Here is a 15687-nt window from a genome sequence, read left to right as displayed (position 1 = left end):
CTTGGTGTGGGGTCCCTCCTTTGCGCTCTGGAGGGCTTCCGCGGCTGTGGCGCGTGGCCGCCGCACGGCCAGGTGGCGCAGAGGGCCCGCGGGTTGGGCTGCGCGAGGCACCGGGCCCTGAGTGGTGGGCAACCGCGCCCTGGCGTCGTCTTCGGGCGGTGGTCGTGGTCGTGGTCGTGGTCACAGTCATTGGGCTCCCTGGGAGACAGGAGCCCGGGAGGGGCGGTGGGAGTGCAGGTGCCGGGAGCTGCTGGTGCGGCGGGCTGCGGGGTTGGGGCGGCCGGCAGGGGAGCGCCCTGGCGGGCGGTGAGTCGCTGGTTTGGGGTTGGAGGGGGCGCGCTGGATGGCGCGGGGCGTGGCCTGTGTCCCGGGGTGGGCCCCGGGGTTGGCGGTGGGGCTGCGGCAGCCGGGGACAGCTGGCCGGCCCGCCCGTGCCCGTGCCCGTGCCCGTGCCCGTGCCCAGGCCCAGGCCCGAGGCGCGGGCGGGCTGGGGCTGCCAGGTGGAGGGGTCGGGCTTCTGCCCCCTGCTGGAGCTGCGTTGGGGGTCGCAGGGGTCCCGGCGTGCGGGCTGGCGGATGGGGGCGTGGCTAGGCAGCCAGCCAAAGGCGAGCAAAAGGGGAGGGTGCCGCGGGGCAAAAGCCTACAGCACCCGGTATTCCCAGGCGGTCTCCCATCCAAGTACTAACCAGGCCCGACCCTGCTTAGCTTCCGAGATCAGACGAGATCGGGCGCGTTCAGGGTGGTATGGCCGTAGACGCCAGAGGCCGCCTCCAGGCCCCCCTTGAGTGCGCGCACGCACAGCCGCCGCCGCCGCCGCCGCCGCCGCCGCCGCCGCCGCCGCCGCCTCCGCCGCCGCCGCCTCCTCCTCCTCCTCCTCCTGCCCGCTCCCCGCTCTCACTCCCATTCCCATTCCCATTCCCATTCCCATTCCCATTCCCACTCCCGCTCCCGCTCCCGCTGCCGCTTCTCCTCCGCCTCCTCCCTCTTTTCTCTTCTCTTCTCTTCTCCTCCTCCCCCCCCCTCCTCCTCAGCCGCCCTCCGCCTAGCCCTGCACCAGTGCCCGAACTCCAGCCCTCCGCCTGCCCAGCCCAGGACCTGCAGCACCGGGCGCCCAGTCGGCACGCTGCCGCCAAGCCAAGGGGAGCCAACCTCCTCCGGCTGCCGCTGGCCACAGGGAACTCCTACTCTCTCTTTCTAGGCCGGATCCCCTGCCTGCCGCCATCGCCCAGCCACACGCCAGCCGTGCCCGGCAGCCTCCACGCCTGCCCAGGGCTGCGCCCCGCGGCTCGCGGGTCCCGGCACCAGGGGGTTCGGCGCCCCACACCACCGCGGCCCGGGCCTTCCCTCCTACCCGGCCGCCAGCAGCCCCCCCACCGCTGACGCACAGGTCGCCCGCCCTCCCCCGGCACGGCCGCCGCGCCTCCACACACTCCCACGCCGCGAGGACAGCTGAGGGCCTGGGGACCCTTGTCCCCGCTCGGTCACGGGGGCCCAAGTGGGGCAGCAGGTCGGGAAGGAGGGCGGCAGCGCACGGAATCACCCCCGCCGCACGCTCGCGTGGGCACTCACACACACACACACACACACACACACGCCTACACAAGGGGCACACAGTCGCACACCCCGACACCCTTCGTGGCACAGAGGGATTTCCGTCCTCAGCGCCCGTTCCCTCACGGGAGGGTGGGGCGCTTCAGCGCGACCCGCACCCTCCAGCCCGGCAGCCAGTTCGAGACTGTCGCTCCCCCTCTTCATGGAGGAACGACACAGGACCCTGCGCTGTTCTTTCGTCTGCTCGGCCCTCCCCGGGTTTGCTGCTGGTTCTTCCCGGGTTGGCTACCGTCCCTTCCACCTCCGTGGAAGGGCGGTTCCCCCTGCCACATTCCCCACTTCCGCGGGGGAGCGGCACACCGCCGGCCGGCCGGCCGGCTCTCTCGGGGGCTGCACAGGTGTTCCCCTTAGATGTTCCTGGTGCATGTTGTCTCTCTCCTCCTTTATAGTCCTCTTCCGCCAATCCCAACTCGGCTGCCCACACGCCAAGTACGCTGCTCTCCTCCAATCAGGAGCAGGATCAGCTCCTGGAGGTCATCACTCAAGTTGGCAAGAGGCAGCTGCATAGAAGCTGTTTTCTCCTCTCCCAGCGCCATATTGTGGGAGAGCAGATGCATAGAATAAGTCTTAATTCCAGTAACTCAGTCCAATCCGAGTTGCTCCCCACAGAGACCACAGGCTGTGTGCTGCCTGCCTGCCACGGACCCTCTGTCCCGGGGAGGTCCTGTGGGCACGCAGCCTGTGGCCGCGGGTCTCTGCCTGGCCTGCCAAAAGGGTGCCCCGTTTGGATGCTGTGTGAGTCAGGGCTGATGGGGGAGAGGGGGACAGAGAGAGGAGAGAGAGACAGAGAGAGAGAGAGAGAGAGAGAGAGACGTGTAGGTGTTGGTGTAAGTCAGAGACAGAGGGAGAGGGTGCCTGTATTGCCTGCGAGGCTTGGTGTGGGGTCCCTCCTTTGCGCTCTGGAGGGCTTCCGCGGCTGTGGCGCGTGGCCGCCGCACGGCCAGGTGGCGCAGAGGGCCCGCGGGTTGGGCTGCGCGAGGCACCGGGCCCTGAGTGGTGGGCAACCGCGCCCTGGCGTCGTCTTCGGGCGGTGGTCGTGGTCGTGGTCGTGGTCACAGTCATTGGGCTCCCTGGGAGACAGGAGCCCGGGAGGGGCGGTGGGAGTGCAGGTGCCGGGAGCTGCTGGTGCGGCGGGCTGCGGGGTTGGGGCGGCCGGCAGGGGAGCGCCCTGGCGGGCGGTGAGTCGCTGGTTTGGGGTTGGAGGGGGCGCGCTGGATGGCGCGGGGCGTGGCCTGTGTCCCGGGGTGGGCCCCGGGGTTGGCGGTGGGGCTGCGGCAGCCGGGGACAGCTGGCCGGCCCGCCCGTGCCCGTGCCCGTGCCCGTGCCCGTGCCCAGGCCCAGGCCCGAGGCGCGGGCGGGCTGGGGCTGCCAGGTGGAGGGGTCGGGCTTCTGCCCCCTGCTGGAGCTGCGTTGGGGGTCGCAGGGGTCCCGGCGTGCGGGCTGGCGGATGGGGGCGTGGCTAGGCAGCCAGCCAAAGGCGAGCAAAAGGGGAGGGTGCCGCGGGGCAAAAGCCTACAGCACCCGGTATTCCCAGGCGGTCTCCCATCCAAGTACTAACCAGGCCCGACCCTGCTTAGCTTCCGAGATCAGACGAGATCGGGCGCGTTCAGGGTGGTATGGCCGTAGACGCCAGAGGCCGCCTCCAGGCCCCCCTTGAGTGCGCGCACGCACAGCCGCCGCCGCCGCCGCCGCCGCCGCCGCCGCCGCCGCCGCCGCCTCCGCCGCCGCCGCCTCCTCCTCCTCCTCCTCCTGCCCGCTCCCCGCTCTCACTCCCATTCCCATTCCCATTCCCATTCCCATTCCCACTCCCGCTCCCGCTCCCGCTGCCGCTTCTCCTCCGCCTCCTCCCTCTTTTCTCTTCTCTTCTCTTCTCCTCCTCCCCCCCCCTCCTCCTCAGCCGCCCTCCGCCTAGCCCTGCACCAGTGCCCGAACTCCAGCCCTCCGCCTGCCCAGCCCAGGACCTGCAGCACCGGGCGCCCAGTCGGCACGCTGCCGCCAAGCCAAGGGGAGCCAACCTCCTCCGGCTGCCGCTGGCCACAGGGAACTCCTACTCTCTCTTTCTAGGCCGGATCCCCTGCCTGCCGCCATCGCCCAGCCACACGCCAGCCGTGCCCGGCAGCCTCCACGCCTGCCCAGGGCTGCGCCCCGCGGCTCGCGGGTCCCGGCACCAGGGGGTTCGGCGCCCCACACCACCGCGGCCCGGGCCTTCCCTCCTACCCGGCCGCCAGCAGCCCCCCCACCGCTGACGCACAGGTCGCCCGCCCTCCCCCGGCACGGCCGCCGCGCCTCCACACACTCCCACGCCGCGAGGACAGCTGAGGGCCTGGGGACCCTTGTCCCCGCTCGGTCACGGGGGCCCAAGTGGGGCAGCAGGTCGGGAAGGAGGGCGGCAGCGCACGGAATCACCCCCGCCGCACGCTCGCGTGGGCACTCACACACACACACACACACACACACACGCCTACACAAGGGGCACACAGTCGCACACCCCGACACCCTTCGTGGCACAGAGGGATTTCCGTCCTCAGCGCCCGTTCCCTCACGGGAGGGTGGGGCGCTTCAGCGCGACCCGCACCCTCCAGCCCGGCAGCCAGTTCGAGACTGTCGCTCCCCCTCTTCATGGAGGAACGACACAGGACCCTGCGCTGTTCTTTCGTCTGCTCGGCCCTCCCCGGGTTTGCTGCTGGTTCTTCCCGGGTTGGCTACCGTCCCTTCCACCTCCGTGGAAGGGCGGTTCCCCCTGCCACATTCCCCACTTCCGCGGGGGAGCGGCACACCGCCGGCCGGCCGGCCGGCTCTCTCGGGGGCTGCACAGGTGTTCCCCTTAGATGTTCCTGGTGCATGTTGTCTCTCTCCTCCTTTATAGTCCTCTTCCGCCAATCCCAACTCGGCTGCCCACACGCCAAGTACGCTGCTCTCCTCCAATCAGGAGCAGGATCAGCTCCTGGAGGTCATCACTCAAGTTGGCAAGAGGCAGCTGCATAGAAGCTGTTTTCTCCTCTCCCAGCGCCATATTGTGGGAGAGCAGATGCATAGAATAAGTCTTAATTCCAGTAACTCAGTCCAATCCGAGTTGCTCCCCACAGAGACCACAGGCTGTGTGCTGCCTGCCTGCCACGGACCCTCTGTCCCGGGGAGGTCCTGTGGGCACGCAGCCTGTGGCCGCGGGTCTCTGCCTGGCCTGCCAAAAGGGTGCCCCGTTTGGATGCTGTGTGAGTCAGGGCTGATGGGGGAGAGGGGGACAGAGAGAGGAGAGAGAGACAGAGAGAGAGAGAGAAAGAGAGAGAGACGTGTAGGTGTTGGTGTAAGTCAGAGACAGAGGGAGAGGGTGCCTGTATTGCCTGCGAGGCTTGGTGTGGGGTCCCTCCTTTGCGCTCTGGAGGGCTTCCGCGGCTGTGGCGCGTGGCCGCCGCACGGCCAGGTGGCGCAGAGGGCCCGCGGGTTGGGCTGCGCGAGGCACCGGGCCCTGAGTGGTGGGCAACCGCGCCCTGGCGTCGTCTTCGGGCGGTGGTCGTGGTCGTGGTCGTGGTCACAGTCATTGGGCTCCCTGGGAGACAGGAGCCCGGGAGGGGCGGTGGGAGTGCAGGTGCCGGGAGCTGCTGGTGCGGCGGGCTGCGGGGTTGGGGCGGCCGGCAGGGGAGCGCCCTGGCGGGCGGTGAGTCGCTGGTTTGGGGTTGGAGGGGGCGCGCTGGATGGCGCGGGGCGTGGCCTGTGTCCCGGGGTGGGCCCCGGGGTTGGCGGTGGGGCTGCGGCAGCCGGGGACAGCTGGCCGGCCCGCCCGTGCCCGTGCCCGTGCCCGTGCCCGTGCCCGTGCCCAGGCCCAGGCCCAGGCCCAGGCCCGAGGCGCGGGCGGGCTGGGGCTGCCAGGTGGAGGGGTCGGGCTTCTGCCCCCTGCTGGAGCTGCGTTGGGGGTCGCAGGGGTCCCGGCGTGCGGGCTGGCGGATGGGGGCGTGGCTAGGCAGCCAGCCAAAGGCGAGCAAAAGGGGAGGGTGCCGCGGGGCAAAAGCCTACAGCACCCGGTATTCCCAGGCGGTCTCCCATCCAAGTACTAACCAGGCCCGACCCTGCTTAGCTTCCGAGATCAGACGAGATCGGGCGCGTTCAGGGTGGTATGGCCGTAGACGCCAGAGGCTGCCTCCAGGCCCCTCTTGAGTGCGCGCCCGCACAGCCGCCGCCGCCACCGCCGCCGCCGCCGCCGCCGCCGCCTCCTCCTCCTCCTCCTGCCCGCTCCCCGCTCTCACTCCCATTCCCATTCCCATTCCCATTCCCGCTCCCGCTCCCGCTGCCGCTTCTCCTCCGCCTCCTCCCTCTTTTCTCTTCTCTTCTCTTCTCCTCCTCCCCCCCCCTCCTCCTCAGCCGCCCTCCGCCTAGCCCTGCACCAGTGCCCGAACTCCAGCCCTCCGCCTGCCCAGCCCAGGACCTGCAGTGCAGCACCGGGCGCCCAGTCGGCACGCTGCCGCCAAGCCAAGGGGAGCCAACCTCCTCCGGCTGCCGCTGGCCACAGGGAACTCCTACTCTCTCTTTCTAGGCCGGATCCCCTGCCTGCCGCCATCGCCCAGCCACACGCCAGCCGTGCCCGGCAGCCTCCACGCCTGCCCAGGGCTGCGCCCCGCGGCTCGCGGGTCCCGGCACCAGGGGGTTCGGCGCCCCACACCACCGCGGCCCGGGCCTTCCCTCCTACCCGGCCGCCAGCAGCCCCCCCACCGCTGACGCACAGGTCGCCCGCCCTCCCCCGGCACGGCCGCCGCGCCTCCACACACTCCCACGCCGCGAGGACAGCTGAGGGCCTGGGGACCCTTGTCCCCGCTCGGTCACGGGGGCCCAAGTGGGGCAGCAGGTCGGGAAGGAGGGCGGCAGCGCACGGAATCACCCCCGCCGCACGCTCGCGTGGGCACTCACACACACACACACACACACACACACACGCCTACACAAGGGGCACACAGTCGCACACCCCGACACCCTTCGTGGCACAGAGGGATTTCCGTCCTCAGCGCCCGTTCCCTCACGGGAGGGTGGGGCGCTTCAGCGCGACCCGCACCCTCCAGCCCGGCAGCCAGTTCGAGACTGTCGCTCCCCCTCTTCATGGAGGAACGACACAGGACCCTGCGCTGTTCTTTCGTCTGCTCGGCCCTCCCCGGGTTTGCTGCTGGTTCTTCCCGGGTTGGCTACCGTCCCTTCCACCTCCGTGGAAGGGCGGTTCCCCCTGCCACATTCCCCACTTCCGCGGGGGAGCGGCACACCGCCGGCCGGCCGGCCGGCTCTCTCGGGGGCTGCACAGGTGTTCCCCTTAGATGTTCCTGGTGCATGTTGTCTCTCTCCTCCTTTATAGTCCTCTTCCGCCAATCCCAACTCGGCTGCCCACACGCCAAGTACGCTGCTCTCCTCCAATCAGGAGCAGGATCAGCTCCTGGAGGTCATCACTCAAGTTGGCAAGAGGCAGCTGCATAGAAGCTGTTTTCTCCTCTCCCAGCGCCATATTGTGGGAGAGCAGATGCATAGAATAAGTCTTAATTCCAGTAACTCAGTCCAATCCGAGTTGCTCCCCACAGAGACCACAGGCTGTGTGCTGCCTGCCTGCCACGGACCCTCTGTCCCGGGGAGGTCCTGTGGGCACGCAGCCTGTGGCCGCGGGTCTCTGCCTGGCCTGCCAAAAGGGTGCCCCGTTTGGATGCTGTGTGAGTCAGGGCTGATGGGGGAGAGGGGGACAGAGAGAGGAGAGAGAGACAGAGAGAGAGAGAGAAAGAGAGAGAGACGTGTAGGTGTTGGTGTAAGTCAGAGACAGAGGGAGAGGGTGCCTGTATTGCCTGCGAGGCTTGGTGTGGGGTCCCTCCTTTGCGCTCTGGAGGGCTTCCGCGGCTGTGGCGCGTGGCCGCCGCACGGCCAGGTGGCGCAGAGGGCCCGCGGGTTGGGCTGCGCGAGGCACCGGGCCCTGAGTGGTGGGCAACCGCGCCCTGGCGTCGTCTTCGGGCGGTGGTCGTGGTCGTGGTCGTGGTCACAGTCATTGGGCTCCCTGGGAGACAGGAGCCCGGGAGGGGCGGTGGGAGTGCAGGTGCCGGGAGCTGCTGGTGCGGCGGGCTGCGGGGTTGGGGCGGCCGGCAGGGGAGCGCCCTGGCGGGCGGTGAGTCGCTGGTTTGGGGTTGGAGGGGGCGCGCTGGATGGCGCGGGGCGTGGCCTGTGTCCCGGGGTGGGCCCCGGGGTTGGCGGTGGGGCTGCGGCAGCCGGGGACAGCTGGCCGGCCCGCCCGTGCCCGTGCCCGTGCCCGTGCCCGTGCCCGTGCCCAGGCCCAGGCCCAGGCCCAGGCCCGAGGCGCGGGCGGGCTGGGGCTGCCAGGTGGAGGGGTCGGGCTTCTGCCCCCTGCTGGAGCTGCGTTGGGGGTCGCAGGGGTCCCGGCGTGCGGGCTGGCGGATGGGGGCGTGGCTAGGCAGCCAGCCAAAGGCGAGCAAAAGGGGAGGGTGCCGCGGGGCAAAAGCCTACAGCACCCGGTATTCCCAGGCGGTCTCCCATCCAAGTACTAACCAGGCCCACCCTGCTTAGCTTCCGAGATCAGACGAGATCGGGCGCGTTCAGGGTGGTATGGCCGTAGACGCCAGAGGCCGCCTCCAGGCCCCTCTTGAGTGCGCGCCCGCACAGCCGCCGCCGCCGCCGCCGCCGCCGCCTCCTCCTCCTCCTCCTCCTCCTGCCCGCTCCCCGCTCTCACTCCCATTCCCATTCCCATTCCCATTCCCGCTCCCGCTCCCGCTGCCGCTTCTCCTCCGCCTCCTCCCTCTTTTCTCTTCTCTTCTCTTCTCCTCCTCCCCCCCCCTCCTCCTCAGCCGCCCTCCGCCTAGCCCTGCACCAGTGCCCGAACTCCAGCCCTCCGCCTGCCCAGCCCAGGACCTGCAGTGCAGCACCGGGCGCCCAGTCGGCACGCTGCCGCCAAGCCAAGGGGAGCCAACCTCCTCCGGCTGCCGCTGGCCACAGGGAACTCCTACTCTCTCTTTCTAGGCCGGATCCCCTGCCTGCCGCCATCGCCCAGCCACACGCCAGCCGTGCCCGGCAGCCTCCACGCCTGCCCAGGGCTGCGCCCCGCGGCTCGCGGGTCCCGGCACCAGGGGGTTCGGCGCCCCACACCACCGCGGCCCGGGCCTTCCCTCCTACCCGGCCGCCAGCAGCCCCCCCACCGCTGACGCACAGGTCGCCCGCCCTCCCCCGGCACGGCCGCCGCGCCTCCACACACTCCCACGCCGCGAGGACAGCTGAGGGCCTGGGGACCCTTGTCCCCGCTCGGTCACGGGGGCCCAAGTGGGGCAGCAGGTCGGGAAGGAGGGCGGCAGCGCACGGAATCACCCCCGCCGCACGCTCGCGTGGGCACTCACACACACACACACACACACACACACACGCCTACACAAGGGGCACACAGTCGCACACCCCGACACCCTTCGTGGCACAGAGGGATTTCCGTCCTCAGCGCCCGTTCCCTCACGGGAGGGTGGGGCGCTTCAGCGCGACCCGCACCCTCCAGCCCGGCAGCCAGTTCGAGACTGTCGCTCCCCCTCTTCATGGAGGAACGACACAGGACCCTGCGCTGTTCTTTCGTCTGCTCGGCCCTCCCCGGGTTTGCTGCTGGTTCTTCCCGGGTTGGCTACCGTCCCTTCCACCTCCGTGGAAGGGCGGTTCCCCCTGCCACATTCCCCACTTCCGCGGGGGAGCGGCACACCGCCGGCCGGCCGGCCGGCTCTCTCGGGGGCTGCACAGGTGTTCCCCTTAGATGTTCCTGGTGCATGTTGTCTCTCTCCTCCTTTATAGTCCTCTTCCGCCAATCCCAACTCGGCTGCCCACACGCCAAGTACGCTGCTCTCCTCCAATCAGGAGCAGGATCAGCTCCTGGAGGTCATCACTCAAGTTGGCAAGAGGCAGCTGCATAGAAGCTGTTTTCTCCTCTCCCAGCGCCATATTGTGGGAGAGCAGATGCATAGAATAAGTCTTAATTCCAGTAACTCAGTCCAATCCGAGTTGCTCCCCACAGAGACCACAGGCTGTGTGCTGCCTGCCTGCCACGGACCCTCTGTCCCGGGGAGGTCCTGTGGGCACGCAGCCTGTGGCCGCGGGTCTCTGCCTGGCCTGCCAAAAGGGTGCCCCGTTTGGATGCTGTGTGAGTCAGGGCTGATGGGGGAGAGGGGGACAGAGAGAGGAGAGAGAGACAGAGAGAGAGAGAGAAAGAGAGAGAGACGTGTAGGTGTTGGTGTAAGTCAGAGACAGAGGGAGAGGGTGCCTGTATTGCCTGCGAGGCTTGGTGTGGGGTCCCTCCTTTGCGCTCTGGAGGGCTTCCGCGGCTGTGGCGCGTGGCCGCCGCACGGCCAGGTGGCGCAGAGGGCCCGCGGGTTGGGCTGCGCGAGGCACCGGGCCCTGAGTGGTGGGCAACCGCGCCCTGGCGTCGTCTTCGGGCGGTGGTCGTGGTCGTGGTCGTGGTCACAGTCATTGGGCTCCCTGGGAGACAGGAGCCCGGGAGGGGCGGTGGGAGTGCAGGTGCCGGGAGCTGCTGGTGCGGCGGGCTGCGGGGTTGGGGCGGCCGGCAGGGGAGCGCCCTGGCGGGCGGTGAGTCGCTGGTTTGGGGTTGGAGGGGGCGCGCTGGATGGCGCGGGGCGTGGCCTGTGTCCCGGGGTGGGCCCCGGGGTTGGCGGTGGGGCTGCGGCAGCCGGGGACAGCTGGCCGGCCCGCCCGTGCCCGTGCCCGTGCCCGTGCCCAGGCCCAGGCCCGAGGCGCGGGCGGGCTGGGGCTGCCAGGTGGAGGGGTCGGGCTTCTGCCCCCTGCTGGAGCTGCGTTGGGGGTCGCAGGGGTCCCGGCGTGCGGGCTGGCGGATGGGGGCGTGGCTAGGCAGCCAGCCAAAGGCGAGCAAAAGGGGAGGGTGCCGCGGGGCAAAAGCCTACAGCACCCGGTATTCCCAGGCGGTCTCCCATCCAAGTACTAACCAGGCCCGACCCTGCTTAGCTTCCGAGATCAGACGAGATCGGGCGCGTTCAGGGTGGTATGGCCGTAGACGCCAGAGGCCGCCTCCAGGCCCCTCTTGAGTGCGCGCCCGCACAGCCGCCGCCGCCGCCGCCGCCGCCGCCTCCTCCTCCTCCTCCTCCTCCTGCCCGCTCCCCGCTCTCACTCCCATTCCCATTCCCATTCCCATTCCCGCTCCCGCTCCCGCTGCCGCTTCTCCTCCGCCTCCTCCCTCTTTTCTCTTCTCTTCTCTTCTCCTCCTCCCCCCCCCTCCTCCTCAGCCGCCCTCCGCCTAGCCCTGCACCAGTGCCCGAACTCCAGCCCTCCGCCTGCCCAGCCCAGGACCTGCAGTGCAGCACCGGGCGCCCAGTCGGCACGCTGCCGCCAAGCCAAGGGGAGCCAACCTCCTCCGGCTGCCGCTGGCCACAGGGAACTCCTACTCTCTCTTTCTAGGCCGGATCCCCTGCCTGCCGCCATCGCCCAGCCACACGCCAGCCGTGCCCGGCAGCCTCCACGCCTGCCCAGGGCTGCGCCCCGCGGCTCGCGGGTCCCGGCACCAGGGGGTTCGGCGCCCCACACCACCGCGGCCCGGGCCTTCCCTCCTACCCGGCCGCCAGCAGCCCCCCCACCGCTGACGCACAGGTCGCCCGCCCTCCCCCGGCACGGCCGCCGCGCCTCCACACACTCCCACGCCGCGAGGACAGCTGAGGGCCTGGGGACCCTTGTCCCCGCTCGGTCACGGGGGCCCAAGTGGGGCAGCAGGTCGGGAAGGAGGGCGGCAGCGCACGGAATCACCCCCGCCGCACGCTCGCGTGGGCACTCACACACACACACACACACACACACACACGCCTACACAAGGGGCACACAGTCGCACACCCCGACACCCTTCGTGGCACAGAGGGATTTCCGTCCTCAGCGCCCGTTCCCTCACGGGAGGGTGGGGCGCTTCAGCGCGACCCGCACCCTCCAGCCCGGCAGCCAGTTCGAGACTGTCGCTCCCCCTCTTCATGGAGGAACGACACAGGACCCTGCGCTGTTCTTTCGTCTGCTCGGCCCTCCCCGGGTTTGCTGCTGGTTCTTCCCGGGTTGGCTACCGTCCCTTCCACCTCCGTGGAAGGGCGGTTCCCCCTGCCACATTCCCCACTTCCGCGGGGGAGCGGCACACCGCCGGCCGGCCGGCCGGCTCTCTCGGGGGCTGCACAGGTGTTCCCCTTAGATGTTCCTGGTGCATGTTGTCTCTCTCCTCCTTTATAGTCCTCTTCCGCCAATCCCAACTCGGCTGCCCACACGCCAAGTACGCTGCTCTCCTCCAATCAGGAGCAGGATCAGCTCCTGGAGGTCATCACTCAAGTTGGCAAGAGGCAGCTGCATAGAAGCTGTTTTCTCCTCTCCCAGCGCCATATTGTGGGAGAGCAGATGCATAGAATAAGTCTTAATTCCAGTAACTCAGTCCAATCCGAGTTGCTCCCCACAGAGACCACAGGCTGTGTGCTGCCTGCCTGCCACGGACCCTCTGTCCCGGGGAGGTCCTGTGGGCACGCAGCCTGTGGCCGCGGGTCTCTGCCTGGCCTGCCAAAAGGGTGCCCCGTTTGGATGCTGTGTGAGTCAGGGCTGATGGGGGAGAGGGGGACAGAGAGAGGAGAGAGAGACAGAGAGAGAGAGAGAAAGAGAGAGAGACGTGTAGGTGTTGGTGTAAGTCAGAGACAGAGGGAGAGGGTGCCTGTATTGCCTGCGAGGCTTGGTGTGGGGTCCCTCCTTTGCGCTCTGGAGGGCTTCCGCGGCTGTGGCGCGTGGCCGCCGCACGGCCAGGTGGCGCAGAGGGCCCGCGGGTTGGGCTGCGCGAGGCACCGGGCCCTGAGTGGTGGGCAACCGCGCCCTGGCGTCGTCTTCGGGCGGTGGTCGTGGTCGTGGTCGTGGTCACAGTCATTGGGCTCCCTGGGAGACAGGAGCCCGGGAGGGGCGGTGGGAGTGCAGGTGCCGGGAGCTGCTGGTGCGGCGGGCTGCGGGGTTGGGGCGGCCGGCAGGGGAGCGCCCTGGCGGGCGGTGAGTCGCTGGTTTGGGGTTGGAGGGGGCGCGCTGGATGGCGCGGGGCGTGGCCTGTGTCCCGGGGTGGGCCCCGGGGTTGGCGGTGGGGCTGCGGCAGCCGGGGACAGCTGGCCGGCCCGCCCGTGCCCGTGCCCGTGCCCGTGCCCGTGCCCGTGCCCAGGCCCAGGCCCAGGCCCAGGCCCGAGGCGCGGGCGGGCTGGGGCTGCCAGGTGGAGGGGTCGGGCTTCTGCCCCCTGCTGGAGCTGCGTTGGGGGTCGCAGGGGTCCCGGCGTGCGGGCTGGCGGATGGGGGCGTGGCTAGGCAGCCAGCCAAAGGCGAGCAAAAGGGGAGGGTGCCGCGGGGCAAAAGCCTACAGCACCCGGTATTCCCAGGCGGTCTCCCATCCAAGTACTAACCAGGCCCGACCCTGCTTAGCTTCCGAGATCAGACGAGATCGGGCGCGTTCAGGGTGGTATGGCCGTAGACGCCAGAGGCCGCCTCCAGGCCCCCCTTGAGTGCGCGCACGCACAGCCGCCGCCGCCGCCGCCGCCGCCGCCTCCGCCGCCGCCGCCTCCTCCTCCTCCTCCTCCTGCCCGCTCCCCGCTCTCACTCCCATTCCCATTCCCATTCCCATTCCCATTCCCATTCCCACTCCCGCTCCCGCTCCCGCTGCCGCTTCTCCTCCGCCTCCTCCCTCTTTTCTCTTCTCTTCTCTTCTCCTCCTCCCCCCCCCTCCTCCTCAGCCGCCCTCCGCCTAGCCCTGCACCAGTGCCCGAACTCCAGCCCTCCGCCTGCCCAGCCCAGGACCTGCAGCACCGGGCGCCCAGTCGGCACGCTGCCGCCAAGCCAAGGGGAGCCAACCTCCTCCGGCTGCCGCTGGCCACAGGGAACTCCTACTCTCTCTTTCTAGGCCGGATCCCCTGCCTGCCGCCATCGCCCAGCCACACGCCAGCCGTGCCCGGCAGCCTCCACGCCTGCCCAGGGCTGCGCCCCGCGGCTCGCGGGTCCCGGCACCAGGGGGTTCGGCGCCCCACACCACCGCGGCCCGGGCCTTCCCTCCTACCCGGCCGCCAGCAGCCCCCCCACCGCTGACGCACAGGTCGCCCGCCCTCCCCCGGCACGGCCGCCGCGCCTCCACACACTCCCACGCCGCGAGGACAGCTGAGGGCCTGGGGACCCTTGTCCCCGCTCGGTCACGGGGGCCCAAGTGGGGCAGCAGGTCGGGAAGGAGGGCGGCAGCGCACGGAATCACCCCCGCCGCACGCTCGCGTGGGCACTCACACACACACACACACACACACACACACGCCTACACAAGGGGCACACAGTCGCACACCCCGACACCCTTCGTGGCACAGAGGGATTTCCGTCCTCAGCGCCCGTTCCCTCACGGGAGGGTGGGGCGCTTCAGCGCGACCCGCACCCTCCAGCCCGGCAGCCAGTTCGAGACTGTCGCTCCCCCTCTTCATGGAGGAACGACACAGGACCCTGCGCTGTTCTTTCGTCTGCTCGGCCCTCCCCGGGTTTGCTGCTGGTTCTTCCCGGGTTGGCTACCGTCCCTTCCACCTCCGTGGAAGGGCGGTTCCCCCTGCCACATTCCCCACTTCCGCGGGGGAGCGGCACACCGCCGGCCGGCCGGCCGGCTCTCTCGGGGGCTGCACAGGTGTTCCCCTTAGATGTTCCTGGTGCATGTTGTCTCTCTCCTCCTTTATAGTCCTCTTCCGCCAATCCCAACTCGGCTGCCCACACGCCAAGTACGCTGCTCTCCTCCAATCAGGAGCAGGATCAGCTCCTGGAGGTCATCACTCAAGTTGGCAAGAGGCAGCTGCATAGAAGCTGTTTTCTCCTCTCCCAGCGCCATATTGTGGGAGAGCAGATGCATAGAATAAGTCTTAATTCCAGTAACTCAGTCCAATCCGAGTTGCTCCCCACAGAGACCACAGGCTGTGTGCTGCCTGCCTGCCACGGACCCTCTGTCCCGGGGAGGTCCTGTGGGCACGCAGCCTGTGGCCGCGGGTCTCTGCCTGGCCTGCCAAAAGGGTGCCCCGTTTGGATGCTGTGTGAGTCAGGGCTGATGGGGGAGAGGGGGACAGAGAGAGGAGAGAGAGACAGAGAGAGAGAGAGAGAGAGAGAGAGACGTGTAGGTGTTGGTGTAAGTCAGAGACAGAGGGAGAGGGTGCCTGTATTGCCTGCGAGGCTTGGTGTGGGGTCCCTCCTTTGCGCTCTGGAGGGCTTCCGCGGCTGTGGCGCGTGGCCGCCGCACGGCCAGGTGGCGCAGAGGGCCCGCGGGTTGGGCTGCGCGAGGCACCGGGCCCTGAGTGGTGGGCAACCGCGCCCTGGCGTCGTCTTCGGGCGGTGGTCGTGGTCGTGGTCGTGGTCACAGTCATTGGGCTCCCTGGGAGACAGGAGCCCGGGAGGGGCGGTGGGAGTGCAGGTGCCGGGAGCTGCTGGTGCGGCGGGCTGCGGGGTTGGGGCGGCCGGCAGGGGAGCGCCCTGGCGGGCGGTGAGTCGCTGGTTTGGGGTTGGAGGGGGCGCGCTGGATGGCGCGGGGCGTGGCCTGTGTCCCGGGGTGGGCCCCGGGGTTGGCGGTGGGGCTGCGGCAGCCGGGGACAGCTGGCCGGCCCGCCCGTGCCCGTGCCCGTGCCCGTGCCCGTGCCCAGGCCCAGGCCCGAGGCGCGGGCGGGCTGGGGCTGCCAGGTGGAGGGGTCGGGCTTCTGCCCCCTGCTGGAGCTGCGTTGGGGGTCGCAGGGGTCCCGGCGTGCGGGCTGGCGGATGGGGGCGTGGCTAGGCAGCCAGCCAAAGGCGAGCAAAAGGGGAGGGTGCCGCGGGGCAAAAGCCTACAGCACCCGGTATTCCCAGGCGGTCTCCCATCCAAGTACTAACCAGGCCCGACCCTGCTTAGCTTCCGAGATCAGACGAGATCGGGCGCGTTCAGGGTGGTATGGCCGTAGACGCCAGAGGCCGCCTCCAGGCCCCCCTTGAGTGCGCGCACGCACAGCCGCCGCCGCCGCCGCCGCCGCCGCCGCCGCCGCCGCCGCCGCCGCCTCCGCCGCCGCCGCCTCCTCCTCCTCCTCCTCC

General features: G+C 69.9%; 7 non-coding genes across 7 annotated transcripts; all 7 read right to left on the bottom strand.

The window, feature by feature from the left end:
- Positions 1–637: 637 nt before the first annotated feature.
- LOC138847979 (5S ribosomal RNA) lies at positions 638–756 on the bottom strand. Its single transcript, XR_011385851.1, has one exon. It is a non-coding gene; the product is annotated as a 5S ribosomal RNA (ribosomal RNA).
- Positions 757–3120: 2364 nt separating this feature from the next.
- On the bottom strand, positions 3121–3239 carry LOC138847978 (5S ribosomal RNA). The gene has a single exon (XR_011385850.1). It is a non-coding gene; the product is annotated as a 5S ribosomal RNA (ribosomal RNA).
- A 2376-nt stretch (positions 3240–5615) lies between these two features.
- On the bottom strand, positions 5616–5734 carry LOC138847977 (5S ribosomal RNA). Its single transcript, XR_011385849.1, has one exon. It is a non-coding gene; the product is annotated as a 5S ribosomal RNA (ribosomal RNA).
- Positions 5735–8081: 2347 nt separating this feature from the next.
- Positions 8082–8199, bottom strand: LOC138847965 (5S ribosomal RNA). The gene has a single exon (XR_011385837.1). It is a non-coding gene; the product is annotated as a 5S ribosomal RNA (ribosomal RNA).
- A 2317-nt stretch (positions 8200–10516) lies between these two features.
- LOC138847976 (5S ribosomal RNA) lies at positions 10517–10635 on the bottom strand. Its single transcript, XR_011385848.1, has one exon. It is a non-coding gene; the product is annotated as a 5S ribosomal RNA (ribosomal RNA).
- A 2341-nt stretch (positions 10636–12976) lies between these two features.
- LOC138847974 (5S ribosomal RNA) lies at positions 12977–13095 on the bottom strand. The gene has a single exon (XR_011385846.1). It is a non-coding gene; the product is annotated as a 5S ribosomal RNA (ribosomal RNA).
- Positions 13096–15443: 2348 nt separating this feature from the next.
- On the bottom strand, positions 15444–15562 carry LOC138847973 (5S ribosomal RNA). Its single transcript, XR_011385845.1, has one exon. It is a non-coding gene; the product is annotated as a 5S ribosomal RNA (ribosomal RNA).
- Positions 15563–15687: the final 125 nt, after the last annotated feature.

This window comes from Oryctolagus cuniculus, unplaced genomic scaffold (assembly GCF_964237555.1).
Source record: "Oryctolagus cuniculus unplaced genomic scaffold, mOryCun1.1 SCAFFOLD_136, whole genome shotgun sequence".
In the NCBI taxonomy this organism is placed as follows: Eukaryota; Metazoa; Chordata; class Mammalia; order Lagomorpha; family Leporidae; genus Oryctolagus; species Oryctolagus cuniculus.
This window is presented reverse-complemented; position numbering and strand designations above follow the sequence as displayed.